Below are 18,092 nucleotides of genomic sequence, written 5' to 3' on the forward strand. Positions count from 1 at the left end.
GTCTGTCACATTTATGTCGTATCCATGGAGATGACATCATGGCCGGTACATGCGGATCTCAGCGATGGGACCCCCAAGTATCTGGAGGATGAGGCGCTGCTGCTTCTCGTGGACAGGGGGGTCACAAGTCCTGTACACATGAGGGGTCTTCTGCCATCTCTGGGCTGAGAGAAATGCCGGCAGAACGCAGTCTACATGATGTGAGGATTTACGAGTCTGCAGTCACATAGTCACATATATAACTACAGGTCCTTCTCAAAAAATTAGCATATAGTGTTAAATTTCATTATTTACCATAATGTAATGATTACAATTAAACTTTCCTATATTATAGATTCATTATCCACCAACTGAAATTTGTCAGGTCTTTTATTGTTTTAATACTGATGATTTTGGCATACAACTCCTGATAACCCAAAAAACCTGTCTCAATAAATTAGCATATTTCACCCGACCAATCAAATAAAAGTGTTTTTTAATACCAAACAAAAAAACCATCAAATAATAATGTTCAGTTATGCACTCAATACTTGGTCGGGAATCCTTTGGCAGAAATGACTGCTTCAATGCGGCGTGGCATGGAGGCAATCAGCCTGTGACACTGCTGAGATGTTATGGAGGCCCAGGATGCTTCAATAGCGGCCTTAAGCTCATCCAGAGTGTTGGGTCTTGCGTCTCTCAACTTTCTCTTCACAATATCCCACAGATTCTCTATGGGGTTCAGGTCAGGAGAGTTGGCAGGCCAATTGAGCACAGTAATACCATGGTCAGTAAACCATTTACCAGTGGTTTTGGCACTGTGAGCAGGTGCCAGGTCGTGCTGAAAAATGAAATCTTCATCTCCATAAAGCATTTCAGCCGATGGAAGCATGAAGTGCTCCAAAATCTCCTGATAGCTAGCTGCATTGACCCTGCCCTTGATGAAACACAGTGGACCAACACCAGCAGCTGACATGGCACCCCACACCATCACTGACTGTGGGTACTTGACACTGGACTTCAGGCATTTTGGCATTTCCTTCTCCCCAGTCTTCCTCCAGACTCTGGCACCTTGATTTCCGAATGACATGCAAAATTTGCTTTCATCAGAAAAAAGTACTTGGGACCACTTAGCAACAGTCCAGTGCTGCTTCTCTGTAGCCCAGGTCAGGCGCTTCTGCCGCTGTTTATGGTTCAAAAGTGGCTTTACCTGGGGAATGCGGCACCTGTAGCCCATTTCCTGCACACGCCTGTGCACGGTGGCTCTGGATGTTTCCACACCAGACTCAGTCCACTGCTTCCTCAGGTTCCCCAAGGTCTGGAATCGGTCCTTCTCCACAATCTTCCTCAGGGTCCGGTCACCTCTTCTCGTTGTACAGCGTTTTCTGCCACATTGTTTCCTTCCAACAGACTTACCATTGAGGTGCCTTGATACAGCACTCTGGGAACAGCCTATTTGTTGAGAAATTTCTTTCTGGGTCTTACCCTCTTGCTTGAGGGTGTCAATGATGGCCTTCTTGACATCTGTCAGGTCGCTAGTCTTACCCATGATGGGGGTTTTGAGTAATGAACCAGGCAGGGAGTTTTTAAAAGCCTCAGGTATCTTTTGCATGTGTTTAGAGTTAATTAGTTGATTCAGAAGATTAGGGTAATAGGTCGTTTAGAGAACCTTTTCTTGATATGCTAATTTATTGAGACAGTTTTTTTGGGTTATCAGGAGTTGTATGCCAAAATCATCAGTATTAAAACAATAAAAGACCTGACAAATTTCAGTTGGTGGATAATGAATCTATAGTATATGAAAGTTTAATTGTAATCATTACATTATGGTAAATAATGAAATTTAACACTATATGCTAATTTTTTGAGAAGGACCTGTACAGACTTTTACCTTAAGACCGGACAATCCCTTTAAATACATGTATATTGCTGTAAAATTCCCGTTTGCTATTTTGCTTCATGTCACATTTTGCTCTGTTCGGCCTTAACCGGCTCTTTGTCTCCCAGCACCTTGGTGGCAGCAGAATGAGTCACCCTGAGGGTCACCCAGTGCGCTCCTCATCATGTGGGGTCTCCAGCTCTTCTATATCTCGGATGATTGATGACGGCATCAGAGCTCAGCCCAACTTTACTGCTGGTCTGTGGCCCTAAATCAGCACAGAGGAGGTCAGGATGAGCTAATGGATCCTCAGTTACCTCAGTCTGCAGCCAGCAATGCAAAGGAAATAAAACAACCCATTAAAGCCAACGTGTTTATGCAAAAATATTTCTATATATTTAGATTTAGTCCAAAATGTCTGATTTAAGTTTGCAAACAAAATCGCATGTAAAAGTGTCCATATCATTAATACTAGCACAGCTGAGGATTTGGTACAATTGTGTCTGGACAATCCTCTGTAAGGGAAACCATTGAGTCCAAACGGATAGATTTTCCCTGCACTGATACATTGTAGCGAACGGTCAGGACAGGAGAGGGATTGTGTAGCCTGGATCCCATTGTAATAAACGCTCCGCTGCTGTCAGTGTCACCAGATCATATTATTATCATCTCTGGTTACTGCTGTAGTATATAGCACAAGAGGGGATCACAGGTTCAAGGCCCCTAACGGGACAAAAACAAGAATGTGAAATATATATATCTACTATATAATTGTCTAAGGCCGGTTTCACACTTGCGTTTGGAGCAGCTGCGGAGGGCTGCGGACTTCCTCCGTGAAGCCCCGCCCTCCGCCGCTAGCTCCGCCTACTTCTGCATGCAGCCTGTGTACCTATCTTTAACATTAGGTACGCAGGTCGTGCGGCTGTATGCGGAGGCTGCTGCATGCGTCGCTTTGACGCTGCGGCGGCCAGCGTAGGACGCAGCCTGTAGCATTTTTTTTTTTTATCCGCAGCGTTAAAATGACGCATGCGGCAGCCTCCACATACAGCCGCACGACCTGCTTACCTAATGTTAAATATAGGTACACAGGCCGCATGCAGAAGTAGGCGGAGCTAGCGGCGGAGGGCGGGGCTTCACGGAGGAAGTCCGCAGCCCTCCGCAGCTGCTCCAAACGCAAGTGCGAAACCGGCCTAAGGGTCACTTCCGTCTTTCTGTCTGTCCCGGAAATCCCGCGTCGCTGATTGGTTGCAGCCGTTAACGCTGCTATTAACCCTGTGTGACCAACTTTTTTCTATTGATGCTGCCTATGCGGCATCAATAGTAAAAAGATCTAATGTTGAAAATAATTTAAAAAAATAAAAAATCATTATATACTCACCTTTCGTGGGCCCCCGGTTCCAGCCGAGGCCTTTCCCGCTCCTCGCGACGATCCGGTGACCGGTCCATGCATTGCGGTCTCGCGAGATGATGACGTGGCGGTCTTGTGAGACCGCTACGTCATCATCTCGCGAGACCGCAATGCACTCTTGGGACCGGAGCGTCGCGAGGAGCATCGGTAAATGCCTCGGCTGGATCCGGGGGGCCGACGGAGGGTGAGTATGTAGCGCCCCCACTGCCGCAGGGCCGAGGGGTACCCGGTACCGGGCCTCTGAGTCTCTGCTCTGGGATTGTTACGGTGGCTAGACCCGGTCCGTGACCCTGCTGAGGGGCGCACAATGAAAGGTGGTGGTAGGGTGCTGATGTTATGGTGCGGTGTAGTGCCGGTCGCGGTCAACGAGGACACCAGGTTGCAGTCTCTTTACCTCTTTACTGAAGGCTTCTGAGTCCTCAATCCGGAATACGGTTAACCGGGCTGCGCAAGTCCGGCCGGTCCGATGGCACCTCCAGAGTTCCCTTTGCAGGTGGAAATCTGTGCCTACCTTCCTGCGCTTGTGTGTTGTGGTCCTCCCCTGCTGTGCTTACGGGATAGTCCCCACAACTGTTGTGTCTGTTTCTCGTGTTCCCTCACAACTCGATTCTGATGTTCTCCCTCTACGTCCCCCTGATCTTACGGTTAGGACGCACCCGTATGACGGGGAGGCTCGGAGCTCTTCCGGAACTCCAGCGTCGCCCCACTCCTGTTGTTACCCCCCTGTGTCTTCCTGGGTCTGGGTGAGACAGCCCGCCTGTAACTGACTGTCCTGCCATAGGTTTGAAGTTTGGCTTGGAGCTCTATACTTCCTCGGCGTTCCGGCCACCGGTTATGCGCCTCAATAGGATGTTGCCTCGTCTTACAGCACGACTCCTACTGGTATTCTCCTCGTTGCGTTGATCTCGTTTCTCACTCAGCACAATAAACCTCGCTTCTTGTCCTTTCTTGGGGTACCGCCGCTATATCGTGCAGGCGCGGTCCCGTAACGTTCTCTCTGGTTGCTAGGCCTCTGTCAGAATCCCACCCCTGACAGGGACCCCTCCGAATCTTCCCCTACAACACCCTCTGCCACAAGGTGTTGCCTGGTTCCAACCCAGTCAGCTTTCTGTCTAACTTCCTGCCTAACCCCCAGTTTTACCAGATTGTGAGGCGTGGCCTAATAAATAGAACCCTTAGCTCCCCCTGGAGGCCAGACTGTGAAATGTATTGGTGTCTGTGATACCTGGTCAGATGAACTCCTTCAGTGCCATCAGACGTACCATAGCCCCCCTTAGCGGCGGAGCATCAGTACTGCAACGACCAGGACTCTGGGGCGCTGCAAGTATATAACTACTTTTTATTTTAATTCATTTTTAAACAGGGATATGGTGCCCAAATTGCTATATACTACGTGGGCTGTGTTAGATACTGCATGGGCTGTGTTATATACTACAACTCTGTGCTATATACTATATTGGCTGTGCTATACTACGTGGCTCTGGTATATATTACGTGGCTGGGCAATATACTACATCGCTGTGCTCTATACTACGTGACCTGTCTTATATACTGCATGGGCAGTGTTATACACTACGTCTCTGTGCTATATACTAAGTGGCTGTGCTATATACTAAGTGGCTGTGCAATATATTACATGGCTGTGCAATATACTACGTGTCTGTGCAATATACTACGTGGCTGGGCAATATACTACGTGGTTGGGCAATATACTACTTGGCTGGCCAATATACTACGTGTCTGTGCTATATACTACGTGTCTGTGCAATATACTACGTGGCTGTGTTATATACTACGTGGCTTTGTTATATACTACGTGGCTGTGCTACATACTACGTGGCTGTGTTATATACTACGTGGCTGGGCAATATACTACGTGGCTGTTATATACTACGTGGCTGTGTTATATACTACGTGCCTGTGTTATATACTACGTGGCTGTGCTACATACTACATGGCTGTGTTATATACTACGTGGCTGGGCAATATACTACGTGGCTGTGTTATATACTACGTGGCTGGGCAATATACTACGTGGCTGTGTTATATACTACGTGGCTGGGCAATATACTACGTGTCTGTGCTTTATACTACGTGGCTGTCCTACATACTACGTGGCTGTGTTATATACTACGTGGCTGGTCAATATACTACGTGGGCTGTGTTATACGCTACTTGGCTGTGCTATATTTCTCTGCTGTATCTGTGCATTATGAATCGTGGTATGTGTTAAAGAGGGGGGCCCACTGAGGCTTCTTTCGCCCGGGCCCTTAAAAACCTGGAGCCGGACCTGGCTTCACTGATTGGTCACGCCTGGCCGCGAACAATCAGCGACAGGCGCAGTCCTCCCGCCAATTGGCCCGGAATTTGAACCACGCTTCGCTAATTGGTCGCGGCTGGCCGGCGGAATCCTGTGTATAAATTGCATTATTCTGAAAACTTCATAAATAAACTACATACATATCCTAGGTTGAGGATCACTGCAGGCTGTAGGCTTGTCAGAAGAGGTGAGTTTCAGGTTCTTTTTGAAGGTTTCTATGGTAGGCGAGAGTCTAATGTGTTGGGGTAGAGAGTTCCAGAGTATGGAAGAGCACGGGAGAAGTCTTGTATGCGGTTGTGAGAAGAAGAGATAAGTGGGGAGTAGAGAATATAAAAGTATATAAAGTATGATGTCCCCAGTACCCCCATATATAAAGTATGATGGCCCCAGCCCCCATATATAAAGTATGATGACCCCAGCCCTCATAAATAGAGTATGATGTCCCCAGCTCCTTCATATATAAAGTTTGATGGCCCCAGCCCATATATATGCAGTATTACAGTATGATGGCCCCAGTTCCCCCCCATATATAAAGTATGATTGCCCCAGTTCTTCCATATATACATTATGATGGCCCCAGCCCCCATATATATATATAGCATTATGGCCCCAGTTTCTCCATATAAAAAGTATAATGGCCCCAGCCCCCATATATACAGTATGATGGCCCCAGCCCCCATATACAGTATGATGGCCCCAGCCCCCATATATACAGTATGATGGCCCCAGCCCCCATATACAGTATGATGGCCCCAGCCCCATATATATATACCGTATCATGGCTCCAGTTCCTCCATATATAAAGTATGATGCCCCCAGCCCCCATATATACTGTTTGATGGGCCCAGTTCCTCCATATATAAAGCATGATGACCTCAGCCCCCATATATACAGTATTGGAGCGCCCCCACTGTTGCAGGGCCGAGGGGCACCCTGTACCGGGCCTCTCTGTCTCGGTTCTGGGATTGTCACGGTGGCTAGACCCGGTCCGTGACCCTGCTGAGGGGCGTCCAATGAAAGTTGAGAGTGATAGTGGTGTGGTGCAGGTCGCGATGAATAACGAGGACACCAGGTTGCAGTCTCTTTACCTCTTTACTGAAGGCTTCAGGATCCTCAATCCAGAGTACGGTTAACAGGGCTGTCTGAGACCGGCCGGTCCGATGGCACCTCCAGAGTTCCCTTTGCAGGTGGAAATCTGTGCCTACCTTCTAGCGCTTGTGTGTTGTAGTCCTTCCCTGCTTAGCACCACGGGATAGTCCTCACAACTGTTGTGTCTGTTTCTGAAGTTCCCTCACAACTGATTCTGATGTTCTTCTCCGTCCCCCAGATGATATGGCTAGGACGCACCCGTATGACGGGTAGGCCTGGAGTTCTTCCGGGACCCTAGAGTCGCCCCTCTCCAACTGTTGCCCCCTATGTCTGCTTAGGTGATTTAGGTGAGACAGCCCGCCTATAACTGACTGTCCTGCCGTAGGTTTGAAGTAAGGCTTGGAGCTCAATACTTCCTTGGCGTTTCCGGCCACCGGCTACGCCCCTCAGTAGGATGTTGCCTCGGTCTTACAGCACGACTCCTACTGGTGTTATCTCCTTGTTGCGTTGATCTCGTTTCTCACTCTTCACAATAAACCTCGCTTCTTGTCCTTTCTTGGGGTACCGCCGCAATGAAGTGCAGGCGCGGTCCCGTAACGTTCTTTCTGTTCGCTAGGCCTCTGTCAGGATCCCACCCCTGACAGGGACCCCCCTGAATCTTCCCCTGCAACACCCTCTGCCACAGGATGTTGCCTGGTTCCAACCCAGTCAGCTTTCTCCCTAACTTCCTATCTAACTCCCAGTTTTACCAGATTGTGAGGAGTGGCCTAATACATAGCACCCTTAGCTCCCCCTGGAGGCCAGACTGTGAAGTGTATTGGTGTCTGTGATACCTGGTCAGGTGAACTCCTTCAGTGCCATCAGACGTACCATAGCCCCCCTTAGTGGCAGAGCAACAGTACTGCAACGACCAGGACTCTGGGGCGCTGCACTATGATGGCCCCAGATCCTCCATATATACAGTATGATGGCCCCAGATCCTCCATATATAAAGTATGATGACCGCAGCCCCCATATATACAGTATAATGGCTCCAGTTCCTCCACATATAAAGTATGATGGCCCCAGCCCCCATATATACAGTATTACAGTATGATGGCCCCAGTACCTCCAAATATAAAATATGATGGCCCCAGCCTCCATATATATATAGTATGATGACCCCAATTCCTCCATATATAAAGTAAGATGGCCCCAGCCCCCATATATACACTATGATGGCCCCAGCCCCCATATATAAAGTATGGTGACCCCAGCCCCCATAAATACAGTATGATGGCCCCAGCCCCCATATATAAAGTATGATTTCTCCAGTTCTTCCATATATACATTATGATGGCCCCAGCCCCCATATGTATAGGAGGATGGCCCCACAGCCCGTTCATATAACAAATAATGAAGTTTATACTCACCTCATCCTGATTCCTGGCACCGCAGCCTCCGTCTTCTCCTCTGGCCTGTAGTGCGGCATGAGACAATGATGTCATCGCGCCCCCTGCATGAGCAGGCTGAGGTATCACAAGCCGTGGTCTACAGCTTATGAGACAGACTGATGTGCGTGGCTGTGGCTGCTGCACAGCTGCTGGTGTAGCGGCCCGGGGGGCATTTGCTTCCCTGCCACCCGGCACAGCCTGCCCTTGCACATAACTTAATTTATGGACACTGTTGTGAATTTGGTTTTTGGGCTCCCCCGGTGGTCGCTGGTGGTACTGGACTTGTGTGCTTCACTTTCTCTGTTCACCTGTTTCCATCAGGATGTGGGAGTATCCTATTTAGCCTTGCTGCTAAGTTATTCTAGTGCCGGCCATCAATGTAACCAGAGCCTTTCTGTTGCATGTTCCTGCTTCTAGACTACTATCAGCTAAGTTGGACTCTTAGTCCTAAGTTTGTTTGCATTTTTGTTCCAGTTCACAGTTATGTTATGTTTCTGTAGCTGGAAGCTCTTGTGGGCCGAAATTACCACTCCGGTGTCATGAGTTGACACATGAGTCTTAAAGTAATTTCTGGATGGTATTTTAATAGGGTTTTCAGCTGACCGTGAAGTTCCCTATTGTATCTTCTTACTATCTAGTAAGCGGACCTCGCTTTGCTGAACCTACCTTCATACTGCGTATGTCTTTTCCTCTGAACTCACCGTCAATATATGTGGGGGGCTTCTGTCTCCTTTTTGGGGGAATTTCCCTAGAGGTAAGCCAGGTCTGTTTTTTCCTCTATTAGGGTTAGTTAGTTCTCCGGCTGGCGCTGGGCGTCTAGGGATAAAATGTAGGTACGTCACCCGGCCACTGTTAGTTGTGTGGTAGGTTTAGCTCACGGTCAGCTCGAGATTCCATCACCCAAGAGCTAGTCTGTTATTTAAGTTCTCTGACGTTCCCTTGCCATTGGGAACCATGACAGTATGGCCGGCCAAGGGTTAAAACCGTTGGCAGAAGAAAGGAGAGAAAAAGAAGTCTGCAGATTTTTTTTTTTTTTCTTCTGAGCTTGCTCTATAGTTGACTCAGTTGCATTTCTGCTCTAATTGCAGCCTTTGCCTCTCTCTCTCCTTCTAATCCTTGAATGGCTCTGATCTCACCTGATTAAAATGGATCCTCAGAGTTTGACTACAGGTTTGAATAATCTTGCTACGAAGGTTCAAAATTTACAGGATTTTGTTATTCATGCTCCTATATCTGAACCTAGAATTCCTATACAAGAATTTTTCTCCGGGGATAGATCTCGTTTCCTGAATTTCAAATATAATTGTAAATTATTTCTTTCCCTGAGATCTCGCTCCGCTGGAGATCCCGCACAGCAGGTTAGGATAGTAATTTCCTTGCTGCGGGGTGACCCTCAAGACTGGGCATTTGCATTGGCACCCGGGGATCCTGCGTTGCTCAATGTGGATGCGTTTTTTCTGGCTTTGGGGTTGCTTTATGAGGAACCTAAGTTAGAGATTCAGGCTGAAAAAACCTTGATGGCCCTATCTCAAGGGCAAGATGAAGCTGAAATATACTGCCAAAAATTTCGTAAATGGTCTGTGCTTACTCAGTGGAATGAGTGCGCCCTGGCGGCGAATTTCAGAGAGGGTCTCTCTGATGCCATTAAAGATGTTATGGTGGGGTTCCCTGCACCTACAGGTCTGAATGAGTCCATGACAATGGCTATTCAGATTGATCGGCGTTTGCGGGAGCGCAAACCTGTGCACCATTTGGCGGTGTCTTCTGAGAAGGCTCCAGAAAATATGCAATGTGATAGAATTCTGTCCAGAAGCGAACGGCAGAATTTTAGGCGAAAAAATGGGTTGTGCTTCTATTGTGGTGATTCAACTCATGTTATATCAGCATGCTCTAAACGTACAAAAAAGGTTGATAAGTCTATTTCAATTGGCACTTTACAGTCTAAGTTTATTTTGTCTGTGACCTTGATTTGTTCATTATCGTCAATTACCGCGGATGCCTATGTCGACTCTGGCGCCGCTTTGAGTCTCATGGATTGGTCCTTTGCCAGGCGCTGTGGGTTTGATCTAGAGCCTCTGGAAGTTCCTATACCTCTGAAGGGTATTGACTCTACACCATTGGCTAGTAATAAACCACAATACTGGACACAAGTGACTATGCGTATGAATCCAGACCATCAGGAGACGATTCGCTTCCTTGTGTTGTATAATCTACATGATGTTTTGGTGCTCGGATTGCCATGGTTACAATCTCATAACCCAGTTCTTGACTGGAAAGCAATGTCTGTGTTAAGCTGGGGATGTCAGGGGGCTCATGGGGACGTACCTTTGGTTTCCATTTCGTCATCTATTCCCTCTGAGATTCCGGAATTTTTATCTGATTATCGTGATGTTTTTGAGGAGCCTAAGCTTGGTTCACTACCTCCTCACAGAGATTGCGATTGTACCATAGATCTGATTCCGGGCAGTAAATTTCCAAAGGGTCGTTTATTTAATCTATCTGTACCTGAACATGCTGCTATGCGAGAATATATTAAGGAGTCCCTGGAAAAGGGATATATTCGTCCTTCTTCATCTCCCTTAGGAGCCGGTTTTTTCTTTGTATCTAAAAAAGATGGCTCTTTGAGGCCGTGTATTGATTATCGACTCTTGAATAAAATTACAGTCAGATATCAGTATCCTCTGCCACTGCTGACTGATTTGTTTGCTCGAATAAAAGGGGCTAAGTGGTTCTCTAAGATTGATCTCCGTGGGGCGTATAATTTGGTGCGAATTAAGCAGGGGGATGAGTGGAAAACCGCATTTAATACGCCCGAGGGCCATTTTGAGTATTTAGTAATGCCTTTTGGTCTTTCAAATGCCCCTTCAGTCTTTCAGTCCTTTATGCATGACATTTTCCGGGAATATTTGGATAAATTCATGATCGTGTATCTGGATGATATTTTGATTTTTTCGGATGACTGGGATTCTCATGTCCAACAGGTCAGGAGGGTTTTTCAGGTTTTGCAGGCTAATTCCTTGTGTGTGAAGGGTTCTAAGTGTATTTTTGGGGTTCAAAAGATTTCTTTTTTTGGGTACATTTTTTCCCCCTCTTCCATTGAGATGGATCCTGTCAAGGTTCGGGCTATTTGTGATTGGACGCAACCTTCTTCGCTTAAGAGCCTTCAGAAATTTTTGGGCTTTGCTAATTTTTATCGTCGATTTATAGCTGGTTTTTGTGATGTTGCTAAACCTTTGACTGATTTGACCAAAAAGGGTGCTGATGTTGCTCATTGGTCCCCTGCTGCTGTGGAGGCCTTTCGGGAGCTTAAGCGCCGCTTTTCTTCCGCCCCTGTGTTGCGTCAGCCTGATGTTACTCTTCCTTTTCAGGTTGAGGTCGATGCTTCCGAGATCGGAGCTGGGGCGGTCTTGTCGCAGAAAAGTTCCGATTGCTCCATGATGAGACCTTGTGCGTTCTTTTCTCGAAAATTTTCGCCCGCCGAGCGAAATTATGATATTGGTAATCGGGAGCTTTTGGCTATGAAGTGGGCTTTTGAGGAGTGGCGTCATTGGCTTGAGGGGGCTAGACATCAGGTGGTGGTATTGACCGATCACAAGAATTTGATTTATCTTGAGTCTGCCAGGCGCCTGAATCCTAGACAGGCGCGCTAGTCGTTGTTTTTCTCTCGGTTTAATTTTGTGGTCTCTTACTTACCAGGTTCTAAAAATGTGAAGGCGGATGCCCTTTCTAGGAGTTTTGAGCCTGATTTCCCTGGTGATTCTGAACCTACAGGTATCCTTAAGGATGGGGTGATATTATCTGCTGTTTCCCCAGACCTGCGACGGGCTTTGCAGGAGTTTCAGGCGGATAGACCTGATCGTTGCCCGCCTGGTAGACTGTTTGTTCCTGATGATTGGACCAGTAGAGTCATCTCGGAGGTTCATTCTTCTGCGTTGGCAGGTCATCCCGGGATCTTTGGTACCAGGGATTTGGTGGCTAGGTCCTTCTGGTGGCCTTCTCTGTCTCGAGATGTACGAGTTTTTGTGCAGTCTTGTGATGTTTGTGCTCGGGCCAAACCTTGTTGTTCTCGGGCTAGCGGATTGTTGTTATCTTTGCCTATTCCAAAGAGGCCTTGGACTCACATCTCTATGGATTTTATTTCTGATCTCCCTGTTTCTCAGAAAATGTCTGTCATCTGGGTGGTGTGTGACCGTTTTTCAAAGATGGTTCATTTGGTGCCCTTGCCTAAGTTGCCGTCCTCTTCCGAGTTGGTTCCTCTGTTTTTTCAAAATGTGGTTCGCTTGCATGGTATTCCGGTGAATATCGTTTCTGACAGGGGGACCCAGGTCGTGTCTAGATTTTGGTGGGCGTTCTGTGCTAGGATGGGCATTGATTTGTCTTTTTCGTCTGCGTTCCATCCTCAGACTAATGGCCAGACTGAGCGAACTAATCAGACCTTGGAGACTTATTTGAGGTGTTTTGTGTCTGCGGATCAGGATGACTGGGTTGCCTTTTTGCCGTTGGCGGAGTTTGCCCTCAATAATCGGGCTAGTTCTGCCACTTTGGTTTCTCCTTTCTTTTGCAATTCGGGGTTTCATCCTCGCTTTTCTTCTGGTCAGGTGGAGTCTTCGGATTGTCCTGGAGTGGATACTGTGGTGGATAGGTTGCATCGGATTTGGGGACAGGTGGTGGACAATTTGGAGTTGTCCCAGGAGAAGACTCGGCATTTTGCTAACCGCCGTCGTCGTGTTGGTCCTCGTCTTCGTGTTGGGGACTTGGTGTGGTTGTCTTCTCGTTCGAAACTTCAGTATCTGGTCAAGTGGAAGGGCTACGGTCAGGAGGATAATTCTTGGGTGACAGCCTCTGATGTTCATGCCTCTGATTTGGTCCGTGCCTTTCATAGGGCTCATCCTGATCGCCCTGGTGGTTCTTGTGAGGGTTCGGTGCCCCCTCCTTGAGGGGGGGTACTGTTGTGAATTTGGTTTTTGGGCTCCCCCGGTGGTCGCTGGTGGTACTGGACTTGTGTGCTTCACTTTCTCTGTTCACCTGTCTCCATCAGGATGTGGGAGTATCCTATTTAGCCTTGCTGCTCAGTTATTCTAGTGCCGGCCATCAATGTAACCAGAGCCTTTCTGTTGCATGTTCCTGCTTCTAGACTACTATCAGCTAAGTTGGACTCTTAGTCCTAAGTTTGTTTGCATTTTTGTTCCAGTTCACAGTTATGTTATGTTTCTGTAGCTGGAAGCTCTTGTGGGCCGAAATTACCACTCCGGTGTCATGAGTTGACACATGAGTCTTAAAGTAATTTCTGGATGGTATTTTAATAGGGTTTTCAGCTGACCGTGAAGTTCCCTATTGTATCTTCTTACTATCTAGTAAGCGGACCTCGCTTTGCTGAACCTACCTTCATACTGCGTATGTCTTTTCCTCTGAACTCACCGTCAATATATGTGGGGGGCTTCTGTCTCCTTTTTGGGGGAATTTCCCTAGAGGTAAGCCAGGTCTGTTTTTTCCTCTATTAGGGTTAGTTAGTTCTCCGGCTGGTGCTGGGCGTCTAGGGATAAAACGTAGGTACGTCACCCGGCCACTGTTAGTTGTGTGGTAGGTTTAGCTCACGGTCAGCTCGAGATTCCATCACCCAAGAGCTAGTCTGTTATTTAAGTTCTCTGACGTTCCCTTGCCATTGGGAACCATGACAGGACACCTAAAGTTTGATTTATTTGCCAGTGTGGATTTGATGGGTTGTTACCGTCATCTGGTGAGAATTTCATGTCAATAGCATCTTTAGAAATATATTTACTTAGAAAATTGGTGACATGTTTAACCCCTTTCTACCATTACCACGTACTATTCCATTCATGTGGGGTGGGCCCTACTTCCCTACTTCCGATCAGCCGCGCTCACGGAGGGATCTCGGCCGGGTGTCAGCTGACTATCGCAGCTGACATCCGGCACTATGTGCCAGGAGCGGTCAGGGACCGCCCCGGCACATTAACCCCCGGCACACTGCGATTAAACATGATCGCAGTTTTCCGGCGGTATAGGGAAGCATCGCACAGGGAGGGGGCTCCCTGCGTACTTCCCTGAGACCCTCGGAGCAACGCGATGTGATCGCGTTGCTCTGATGGTCTCTTACCTCCTCCTCCCTGCAGGCCCAGATCCAAAATGGCCACAGGGCTGTATCCGGGTCCTGCAGGGAGGTGGCTTCACAGAGCCTGCTCAGGGCAGGCGCCGGGAAGCCTCCCTGCTGTGCATGTCAGATCCAAATGGAGCTCCTTCCCTTCCAAGCTCTGCCATGCGCCCAAACGGTGGTTCCCCCCCACATATGGGGTATCAGCATACTCAGGACAAATTGGACAACAACTTTTGGGGTCCAATTTCTCCTGTTACCCTTGGGAAAATACAAAACTGGGGGCTAAAAAATTATTTTTGTGGGAAATTTTTTATTTTATTTTCACGGCTCTGCGTTATAAACTGTAGTGAAACACTTGGGGGTTCAAAGCTCTCACAACACATCTAGATGAGTTCCTTAGGGGATCTACTTTCCAAAATGGTGTCACTTGTGGGGGGTTTCAATGTTTAGGCAAATCAGTGGCTCTCCAAACGCAACATGGCGTCCCATCTCAATTCCAGTCAATTTTGCATTGAAAAGTCAAATGGCGCTCCTTCCCTTCCGAGCACTCCCTTGTGCACAAACAGTGGTTTACCCCCACATATGGGGTATGAGCGTACTCAGGACAAATTGTACAACAGCTTTTGGGGTCCAATTTCTTCTGTTACCCTTGGGAAAATAAAAAATTCGGGGCGAAAATATCATTTTTGTGAAAAAATATGATTTTTTATTTTTACGGCTCTGCATTATAAACTTCTGTGAATCACTTAATAGGTCAAAGTGCTCTCCACACATCTAGATAAGTTCCTTAGGGGGTCTACTTTCCGAAATGGTGTCACTTGTGGGGGGTTTCAATGTTTAGGCACATCAGGGGCTCTCCAAACGCAACATGGCGTCCCATCTCAATTCCAGTCAATTTTGCATTGAAAAGTCAAATGGTGCTCCTTCGCTTCAAAGCTCTGCCATGTGCCCAAACAGTGGTTTATCAGCGTTCTCAGGACAAATTGTACAACAACTTTTGGAATCCATTTTCTCCTGTTACCCTTGGTAAAATAAAACAAATTGGAGCCGAAGTAAAAAATTTTGTGAAAAAAAGTTAAATGTTCATTTTTATTTAAACATTCAAAAATTCCTGTGAAATACCTGAAGGGTTAATAAACTTCTTGAATGTGGTTTTGAGCACCTTGAGGGGTGCAGTTTTTAGAATGGTGTCACACTTGGTTATTTTCTATCATATAGACCTCTCAAAATGACTTCAAATAAGATGTGGTCCCTAAAAAAAATGGTGTTGTAAAAATGAGAAATTGCTGGTCAACTTTTAACCCTTATAACTCCCTAACATAAAAAAATTTTGGTTCTAAAATTGTGCGGATGTAAAGTAAACATGTGGGAAATGTTACTTATTAAGTATTTTGTGTGACATATCTCTGTGATTTAATTGCATAATAATTAAAAGATGGAAAATTGTGACATTTTCAAAATTTTCGCCAAATTTCCATTTTTTTCACAAATAAACGCAGGTAATATCAAAGAAATTTTACCCCTATCATTAAGTACAATATGTCACGAGAAAACAATGTCAGAATCACCGGGACCCGTTGAAGCATTCCAGAGTTATAACCTCATAAAGTGACAGTGGTCAGAATTGTAAAAATTGGCCCGGTCATTAATGTGCAAACCACCCTTGGGGGTAAAGGGGTTAATACTCCCCCCCCCCCCCCCACACACTTATATTGCTTCCACACAATAAAAAAAATGAAATGTATTATAATCATGTGTATGAATGATATTTACTTTATATGGTTGTTACTTCCCATTACTTGCAAAGAGGGTACAGTGACATTGAGGGCAGGAAAAAAAAAACACTGGAAAAAACCTGCAGGTAAAACATGGCCACTGTGCTGCCCTCCCTCCAAGAATATTAAAACATGTTACGCTATAAAACGTGCACTGTGTGTGTACAGTAAGATAGTGTGCGTGTTTTTTATGTGAGTTTTGTGTGCATGTGTAAGAGTCGGCCAGGAATGTAGTCGTGGCCAAGGATACCTGTGCTTCTGTGTCCTGGCCTCCCCTCACAGGAAAATATTTGCCCTTAGTCAGGATTCCGGTGTCTTCAGGTCCAGCTCCTTCTGGATCTTCACTATGCTGCGGGAGACCCACTCCAGGCAGATTTGTATTAAATGAGACACAGTCCAAAGTAGCTTGAACAAAAACATCTTTACTTAGCACATCTGTGGTCTTTACAGCATTCACAACAGGCATCACAGTGCATTGTTCCTTTTCTCTCCCTGCACCTCTCTCACGGTTACATAGCACGGGCCCGGGTCAGACCGTCCCTGAAGGCTTCTCTGAATGCTGAATGCTCTCTGTACAGCTCTACGGTTAAGCATCCCTCGGTCTGCTTCGCCCCAGACACAAGATCATTAATTACCGGAGTCAGTTGCCACTGGCAGAGTAAACTGCCCTTCTGTGCTGCACTATGTGCAGGTGCCAGGTTCCTTTTGTCTGTACTCACTGCTTCTGTGAGGTTCTCCGACCGCTCTGTCCCCCACTTTAACGGTGCGGAGCTGCTGCTGTGTCCTGGGCCTATAGCCCATGTGGACCCTTTGGGCGCTCCCGCTCTACTAAACTATTCCAGGAACTATTCCCTGGCTTACCAAGCATCAGCCCCCTCCTACAATGAACTATGTGTTTGTACTTTCTACACTATCTACTAACTATGAACATTAATATGCCCCCCATCTAGTGGCCAACCCTGCCAACTGCACTTTCCCTAACCTTGTGCGCATCTGGAACACCCGCAAGGGCCATGGGGTACCCGGTACTTAAAGGGATGTGTCACGGCGGTGGTGACCTGGTCCGTGGCTCTGGGCGCCCATGTTAAAGTAAAGGTCTTTAAAGGGGTTTATGAAATAATAAAAGTTCGTGACACCACCTGTGGTATTCGGTCAGAGGTGACTGACTGCTAAAAGGGGTCCACTGGGGTGAAGGTATGGCAGCAGGGATGGTATGGCTTCCCACAGGTGAAGCTGGGTCCCCAGGGCTCCCGGTGTATTTGGCAAGGATGGTGTGGTGCTGGAAATAAACAGAGGATACTGGGTTGCAGTTTCTTTACCTGGTTTACTGATGGTTGGCAGCCTCAGTCCAGGTTACCAGCAACAGGTATTGATGAGGTCCAGCCGGCCTGGAAGTAAATACAGATCCCTTTCGCAGGTGAGGTTCGTAAGCCTTCCTTCTCGCGCTCTTGGCGAGTTCCTTGCTGCCTGTGGCTTCTGTCAAGGTCCTCTCTCTCCTGTCCTGGGACAGTACCCATATGGTGGGCAAAGCAAGCCTTTTTACAGAGTCTCTATCACGACCTGGGCTCTGTATATTGCTGCACCTTCAGGTCGGGGTGCGGACAGACGATTTTAAGTCTCCTGCCCTCCAGTTCTGCTGTGGGATGTGAAGTACTACACAGCCTCGGGCTCGCGGTTCCCGGTTTCTGCGCTTCAGCTTAGAAGGAATGCAGCCGCAGCTCCCTTCCAGCTCCTTTATCCGCCTGTGCTTCTCCCCTCCCGCTATCAATGCAACCGTTCTATTTCTCTTTCCAGCCTGGAGCTGCAGAACTCTTTGTCTGCATGGCCCCAGCTCTCCTCTCTCTGCTTCCTCTCCAACTCACTCTCTGACTGAACTCACTAACTCCTCCTCCAAACCAGAATATATATATATCTGGGAGAAAGCTCCCCTGAAACTGGGTTCAGAGCTCCCCCTTCTGGCCTGGAGTCAGAATATGTTACATATGGCTGTATTACCTGTTAAAGGGAATCCTCCTTGCCTCCAGGCATGACATCACCCTCCCCGAAAAGAAGGCAACATCACTGTAACAACCAGTTACTTGGTGTGTTACACATCAA

The 18,092-nt window shown here is 47.2% G+C and overlaps 1 protein-coding gene across 1 annotated transcript in view; it reads left to right on the plus strand.

The window, feature by feature from the left end:
• The window catches only part of LOC143806370 (uncharacterized), a 132,643-nt gene that overhangs the window by 91,493 nt on the left and 23,058 nt on the right, over positions 1-18,092 (plus strand). The window lies entirely within an intron of this gene.

The sequence above is a fragment of the Ranitomeya variabilis genome, chromosome 1 (genome assembly GCF_051348905.1).
Source record: "Ranitomeya variabilis isolate aRanVar5 chromosome 1, aRanVar5.hap1, whole genome shotgun sequence".
Classification (NCBI taxonomy): Eukaryota; Metazoa; Chordata; class Amphibia; order Anura; family Dendrobatidae; genus Ranitomeya; species Ranitomeya variabilis.